Source organism: Trachinotus anak, unplaced genomic scaffold (genome assembly GCF_046630095.1).
Source record: "Trachinotus anak isolate AG129_WGS33_773 ecotype Australia unplaced genomic scaffold, CSIRO_AGI_Tana_v1 ptg000016l, whole genome shotgun sequence".
NCBI classification, from domain to species: Eukaryota; Metazoa; Chordata; class Actinopteri; order Carangiformes; family Carangidae; genus Trachinotus; species Trachinotus anak.
Window position 1 is genome coordinate 213453 of NW_027273867.1, and position 8100 is coordinate 221552.

Consider the following 8100-nt stretch of genomic DNA (forward strand, 5'->3'; position numbering starts at 1 on the left):
TGTCATGGGCCACCTGATTCCCACATACAGGCAGAAACTAAAACTGTGTAAACCTGTTGTGAGGACATCGAAGCAGTGGAGCAGTGATGCCATAGAGGATCTGCGGCATGTTTGGACTGCACTGACTGGGAGGTGTTCAGGACTGCTTCCAACAGTCTGGATGAGTTCACAGAGGCTGTGACGTCATACATCAGCTTCTGTGAGGACTGTTGTATCCCATCACGTACAAGGGTGAGTTATAACAATGACAAACCCTGGTTCACAGCTAAGCTCAGTCAGCTCAGGAGGCAAAAGGAGGAAGCTTTCAGGAGTGGGGACAGGGACAGGTTTAAAGAGTCCAAGCACAGGTTTAGCAAGGCGGTGAGAGAAGCTAAACGACTGTACTCTGAGAAACTTCAGCTCCAGTTCTCAGCCAACGACTCTGCTTCTGTCTGGAAAGGGATCAGACAGATCACTAACTACAAACCTAAAACCCCGCCCACTCCGTTAACGACTTCCGTCTGGCCAACGGCTGCCGCTTTGAAAGACAATGGGACAGGCCTGACACCAACCCCCGTGAGTCCAGCCACCACCTCCAGACCACCAGCTTCTCCTCGCCCACTTCAGCAAGGGCCCTGGCACTTCCACAACGAGCCACATCAGAACCGCCCCCCTCCTCCCCTACCAAAGGAATGTCTCTTTCTATCCTGGAGAGAGATGTCAACAGGCTTTTTAAGAAGCAGAACCCCCGCAAAGCAGCCGGTCCTGACTCTGTCTCTCCATCATCCCTGAAGCACTGTGCTGATCAGCTGTCTCCGGTGTTCACGGACATCTTCAACACCTCACTGGAGACCTGCCACATCCCAGCCTGCTTCAAATCCTCCACCATCATCCCTGTACCCAAAAAACCAAGGCCCACGGGACTAAATGACTACAGACCCATTGCCCTGACCTCTGTGGTCATGAAATCATTTGAACGCCTTGGTCAGAAACAACACTTGTGTGATTTTTGTGAAGCTTTTCAGTTTCTGAGGTCTGCAGGCCTGAAACACTAATTTTAAAGCACAGTCAACTGAAAATGACTCAGTGTGAGTGAATACTGGTCGGAATCAATGCTTGTCTGATTTTTGTGAAGCTTTTCAGTTTCTGAGGTTTGCAGGCCTAAAATATTCATTTTCAAAGATAGTCAACTGAAAACCACTCAGTGTGAGTGAATCGTGGTCAGAATCAGCACATGTGTGGTTTTTGTGAAGCTTTACAGTTTGAGCTTTACAGGCCTGAAATATTCATTTTCAAACATAGTCAACTGAAAACCACTCCGTGTGAGTGAATAGTGGTCATAATCAATGCTTGTGTGATTTATGTGAAGCTTTTCAGTTTCTGAGGTTTGCAGGCATGAAACACTAATTTTCAAAGATAGTCAACTGAAAACCATTCAGTGTGAGTGAATACTGGTCGGAATCAGCACTTGTGTGATGTTTGTGAAGCTTTTCAGTTTCTGATGTTTGTAGGTATAAAACACTAAAACAGGCCAAAGCAACACTGAGGCAACTGGGAAGTGTCCCGGTGCTCCTCAAGGGCTGCCCACCACAAGCTCCCACAGAGGACTCATGAACGCTCTGGTCCGGACCACGTCTGAGACCGGCAACGCTGAAAAGCGACAAACGTCACAGACGCGTGTCCTCTCTGGGAGTGTGGAATGAGACCTATGGCAGAAATAACACCCATGGTTTCCGGAGCTCTTTCACCAGAGAAGAGCTCATTAACATCATCACTTGTTACTTTGCCCCATTCAGGCCTGGAGTGCATTTGTGTTCTCTGGTTTCTAACATAACAGTGTGTTTTATGTGAAGCTTTTCAGTTTCTGAGGTTTGCAGGCATGAAACAGTCATTTTAAAGCACAGTCAACTGAAAATGACTCAGTGTGAGTGAAAAGTGGTCAGAATCAACACTATTGTGTTTATCGTGAAGCTTTTCAGTTTCTGAGGTTTGCAGGAATGACACACAAATTTTAGAAAAAAGTCAACTGAAAACCACTCAGTGTGAGTGAATACTGGTCAGAATCAGCACTTATGTGTTTTTTGTCACGCTTTTCAGTTTGTGAGGTCTGCAGGAATGAAACAACTGAAAATGACTCAGTGTGATTGAATCGTGGTCAGAATCAACGCTTGTGTGATGTTTGTGACACTTTTCAGTTTCTGAAGTTTGCAGGAATGAAACAAGCAACAATGAGGCAACTGGGAAGTGTCCCAAGCTCCCACAGAGGACTCATGAACGCTCTGGTCCGGACCACGTCTGAGACCGGCAACGCTGAAAAGCGACAAACGTCACAGACGCGTGTCCTCTCTGGGAGTGTGGAATGAGACCTATGGCAGAAACGGCTCCTATTTAAAATCTTCCCAAGGTGAAGTAGTCATATCGAATGTGATGTCACCAAGCCAGGGACGTATCAAAGGAGGATCCCGCTCATTTTGCTTTGAAGTCGAGGCTTTGCTGCTGTGTGCTTTATTCTGTTTCAGGTCCAGTGTTACAGCGATTCCCTTTGCCATGTGTTGAGCCAGCCGTGTGGTGACTGCGCAATAATGAGGCAGGAGAGACATTGACTGCCACTGCTGTTTTGTTTCCTTGTGGTTTATGTAGTTGTTTTTATTTGTGATTGTATTATTAGTCTTTTGGTTTCTCTCGGCTGTGGCAATCATTGTTTTTCCCCAGTCAATTGAACACTATAGATCATTGTAACTGCCTCATGGCAGTAATTGTGGCTTTTACGCACGCTCCTTCCGCCTCTAGAATCATGTCAATACCAAAATGACGCCCAACATAATGATCAAATGATTTTCACTTTTAACTGATTCTTGCTCAAGCATATGTTTCAGCAGCAAAGTGGATCTACGGGACGCTTCGATAAAGCCAATCACAGCAGCTCCTTTCATCAGGAACAGACAGTTTAACGAGCCAACACTTCAGCAGGAAACCTCCCTCCACAGACAAAAGTATACGTTTAAGTATAAGTTGAGCTCCTGAGGTCCTGGCCGTATTATTGACTTGTAAGTGTTTTTCCCCTGTGTTTTTTGTGTAAGAGTGTATGCTCTGTTTTTGCGAGGAGCTTTGCGTTCCGAGGACCCGCAGGCTGTCGCGTGAGTTGGATGGGACACCAACAGGGAGCAGGCCCGTGTCGCGGCGCAGGCCAAGGCAACACTCAACACTGAGGCAACTGGGAAGTGTCCCGGTGCTCCTCAAGGGCTGCCCACCACAAGCTCCCACAGAGGACTCATGAACGCTCTGGTCCGGACCACGTCTGAGACCGGCAACGCTGAAAAGCGACAAACGTCACAGACGCGTGTCCTCTCTGGGTGTGTGGAATGAGACCTATGGCAGAAACGGCTCCTATTTAAAATCTTCCCAAGGTGAAGTAGTCATATCGAATGTGACGTCACCAAGCCAGGGACGTATCAAAGGAGGATCCCGCTCATTTTCCTTTGAAGTCGAGGCTTTGCTGCTGTGTGCTTTATTCTGTTTCAGGTCCAGTGTTACAGCGATTCCCTTTGCCATGTGTTGAGCCAGCCGTGTGGTGACTGCGCAATAATGAGGCAGGAGAGACATTGACTGCCACTGCTGTTTTGTTTCCTTGTGGTTTATGTAGTTGTTTTTATTTGTGATTGTATTATTAGTCTTTTGGTTTCTCTCGGCTGTGGCAATCATTGTTTTTCCCCAGTCAATTGAACATCATAGATCATTGTAACTGCCTCATGGCAGTAATTGTGGCTTTTACGCACGCTCCTTCCGCCTCTAGAATCATGTCAATACCAAAATGACGCCCAACATAATGATCAAATGATTTTCACTTTTAACTGATTCTTGCTCAAGCATATGTTTCAGCAGCAAAGTGGATCTACGGGACGCTTCGATAAAGCCAATCACAGCAGCTCCTTTCATCAGGAACAGACAGTTTAACGAGCCAACACTTCAGCAGGAAACCTCCCTCCACAGACAAAAGTATACGTTTAAGTATAAGTTGAGCTCCTGAGGTCCTGGCCGTATTATTGACTTGTAAGTGTTTTTCCCCTGTGTTTTTTGTGTAAGAGTGTATGCTCTGTTTTTGCGAGGAGCTTTGCGTTCCGAGGACCCGCAGGCTGTCGCGTGAGTTGGATGGGACACCAACAGGGAGCAGGCCCGTGTCGCGGCGCAGGCCAAGGCAACACTCAACACTGAGGCAACTGGGAAGTGTCCCGGTGCTCCTCAAGGGCTGCCCACCACAAGCTCCCACAGAGGACTCATGAACGCTCTGGTCCGGACCACGTCTGAGACCGGCAACGCTGAAAAGCGACAAACGTCACAGACGCGTGTCCTCTCTGGGTGTGTGGAATGAGACCTATGGCAGAAACGGCTCCTATTTAAAATCTTCCCAAGGTGAAGTAGTCATATCGAATGTGACGTCACCAAGCCAGGGACGTATCAAAGGAGGATCCCGCTCATTTTCCTTTGAAGTCGAGGCTTTGCTGCTGTGTGCTTTATTCTGTTTCAGGTCCAGTGTTACAGCGATTCCCTTTGCCATGTGTTGAGCCAGCCGTGTGGTGACTGCGCAATAATGAGGCAGGAGAGACATTGACTGCCACTGCTGTTTTGTTTCCTTGTGGTTTATGTAGTTGTTTTTATTTGTGATTGTATTATTAGTCTTTTGGTTTCTCTCGGCTGTGGCAATCATTGTTTTTCCCCAGTCAATTGAACATCATAGATCATTGTAACTGCCTCATGGCAGTAATTGTGGCTTTTACGCACGCTCCTTCCGCCTCTAGAATCATGTCAATACCAAAATGACGCCCAACATAATGATCAAATGATTTTCACTTTTAACTGATTCTTGCTCAAGCATATGTTTCAGCAGCAAAGTGGATCTACGGGACGCTTCGATAAAGCCAATCACAGCAGCTCCTCTCATCAGGAACAGACAGTTTAACGAGCCAACACTTCAGCAGGAAACCTCCCTCCACAGACAAAAGTATACGTTTAAGTATAAGTTGAGCTCCTGAGGTCCTGGCCGTATTATTGACTTGTAAGTGTTTTTCCCCTGTGTTTTTTGTGTAAGAGTGTATGCTCTGTTTTTGCGAGGAGCTTTGCGTTCCGAGGACCCGCAGGCTGTCGCGTGAGTTGGATGGGACACCAACAGGGAGCAGGCCCGTGTCGCGGCGCAGGCCAAGGCAACACTCAACACTGAGGCAACTGGGAAGTGTCCCGGTGCTCCTCAAGGGCTGCCCACCACAAGCTCCCACAGAGGACTCATGAACGCTCTGGTCCGGACCACGTCTGAGACCGGCAACGCTGAAAAGCGACAAACGTCACAGACGCGTGTCCTCTCTGGGAGTGTGGAATGAGACCTATGGCAGAAATAACACCCATGGTTTCCGGAGCTCTTTCACCAGAGAAGAGCTCATTAACATCATCACTTGTTACTTTGCCCCATTCAGGCCTGGAGTGCATTTGTGTTCTCTGGTTTCTAACATAACAGTGTGTTTTATGTGAAGCTTTTCAGTTTCTGAGGTTTGCAGGCATGAAACAGTCATTTTAAAGCACAGTCAACTGAAAATGACTCAGTGTGAGTGAAAAGTGGTCAGAATCAACACTATTGTGTTTATCGTGAAGCTTTTCAGTTTCTGAGGTTTGCAGGAATGACACACAAATTTTAGAAAAAAGTCAACTGAAAACCACTCAGTGTGAGTGAATACTGGTCAGAATCAGCACTTATGTGTTTTTTGTCACGCTTTTCAGTTTATGAGGTCTGCAGGAATGAAACAACTGAAAATGACTCAGTGTGATTGAATCGTGGTCAGAATCAACGCTTGTGTGATGTTTGTGACACTTTTCAGTTTCTGAAGTTTGCAGGAATGAAACAAGCAACAATGAGGCAACTGGGAAGTGTCCCAAGCTCCCACAGAGGACTCATGAACGCTCTGGTCCGGACCACGTCTGAGACCGGCAACGCTGAAAAGCGACAAACGTCACAGACGCGTGTCCTCTCTGGGAGTGTGGAATGAGACCTATGGCAGAAACGGCTCCTATTTAAAATCTTCCGAGGGTGAAGTAGTCATATCGAATGTGACGTCACCAAGCCAGGGACGTATCAAAGGAGGATCCCGCTCATTTTGCTTTGAAGTCGAGGCTTTGCTGCTGTGTGCTTTATTCTGTTTCAGGTCCAGTGTTACAGCGATTCCCTTTGCCATGTGTTGAGCCAGCCGTGTGGTGACTGCGCAATAATGAGGCAGGAGAGACATTGACTGCCACTGCTGTTTTGTTTCCTTGTGGTTTATGTAGTTGTTTTTATTTGTGATTGTATTATTAGTCTTTTGGTTTCTCTCGGCTGTGGCAATCATTGTTTTTCCCCAGTCAATTGAACACTATAGATCATTGTAACTGCCTCATGGCAGTAATTGTGGCTTTTACGCACGCTCCTTCCGCCTCTAGAATCATGTCAATACCAAAATGACGCCCAACATAATGATCAAATGATTTTCACTTTTAACTGATTCTTGCTCAAGCATATGTTTCAGCAGCAAAGTGGATCTACGGGACGCTTCGATAAAGCCAATCACAGCAGCTCCTCTCATCAGGAACAGACAGTTTAACGAGCCAACACTTCAGCAGGAAACCTCCCTCCACAGACAAAAGTATACGTTTAAGTATAAGTTGAGCTCCTGAGGTCCTGGCCGTATTATTGACTTGTAAGTGTTTTTCCCCTGTGTTTTTTGTGTAAGAGTGTATGCTCTGTTTTTGCGAGGAGCTTTGCGTTCCGAGGACCCGCAGGCTGTCGCGTGAGTTGGATGGGACACCAACAGGGAGCAGGCCCGTGTCGCGGCGCAGGCCAAGGCAACACTCAACACTGAGGCAACTGGGAAGTGTCCCGGTGCTCCTCAAGGGCTGCCCACCACAAGCTCCCACAGAGGACTCATGAACGCTCTGGTCCGGACCACGTCTGAGACCGGCAACGCTGAAAAGCGACAAACGTCACAGACGCGTGTCCTCTCTGGGAGTGTGGAATGAGACCTATGGCAGAAATAACACCCATGGTTTCCGGAGCTCTTTCACCAGAGAAGAGCTCATTAACATCATCACTTGTTACTTTGCCCCATTCAGGCCTGGAGTGCATTTGTGTTCTCTGGTTTCTAACATAACAGTGTGTTTTATGTGAAGCTTTTCAGTTTCTGAGGTTTGCAGGCATGAAACAGTCATTTTAAAGCACAGTCAACTGAAAATGACTCAGTGTGAGTGAAAAGTGGTCAGAATCAACACTATTGTGTTTATCGTGAAGCTTTTCAGTTTCTGAGGTTTGCAGGAATGACACACAAATTTTAGAAAAAAGTCAACTGAAAACCACTCAGTGTGAGTGAATACTGGTCAGAATCAGCACTTATGTGTTTTTTGTCACGCTTTTCAGTTTGTGAGGTCTGCAGGCCTGAAACAACTGAAAATGACTCAGTGTGATTGAATCGTGGTCAGAATCAACGCTTGTGTGATGTTTGTGACACTTTTCAGTTTCTGAAGTTTGCAGGAATGAAACAAGCAACAATGAGGCAACTGGGAAGTGTCCCAAGCTCCCACAGAGGACTCATGAACGCTCTGGTCCGGACCACGTCTGAGACCGGCAACGCTGAAAAGCGACAAACGTCACAGACGCGTGTCCTCTCTGGGTGTGTGGAATGAGACCTATGGCAGAAACGGCTCCTATTTAAAATCTTCCCAAGGTGAAGTAGTCATATCGAATGTGACGTCACCAAGCCAGGGACGTATCAAAGGAGGATCCCGCTCATTTTGCTTTGAAGTCGAGGCTTTGCTGCTGTGTGCTTTATTCTGTTTCAGGTCCAGTGTTACAGCGATTCCCTTTGCCATGTGTTGAGCCAGCCGTGTGGTGACTGCGCAATAATGAGGCAGGAGAGACATTGACTGCCACTGCTGTTTTGTTTCCTTGTGGTTTATGTAGTTGTTTTTATTTGTGATTGTATTATTAGTCTTTTGGTTTCTCTCGGCTGTGGCAATCATTGTTTTTCCCCAGTCAATTGAACACTATAGATCATTGTAACTGCCTCATGGCAGTAATTGTGGCTTTTACGCACGCTCCTTCCGCCTCTA

At 46.9% G+C, this 8100-nt stretch overlaps 1 long non-coding RNA gene across 1 annotated transcript; it reads right to left on the minus strand.

The window, feature by feature from the left end:
* Positions 1–1074: 1074 nt before the first annotated feature.
* LOC139634070 (uncharacterized) lies at positions 1075–6173 on the minus strand. The gene is made up of 2 exons (XR_011693897.1): positions 6015–6173; positions 1075–1530 (listed from the first exon to the last, which is right to left on the minus strand). It is a non-coding gene; the product is annotated as an uncharacterized lncRNA (long non-coding RNA).
* Between the last annotated feature and the right edge of the window lie 1927 nt (positions 6174–8100).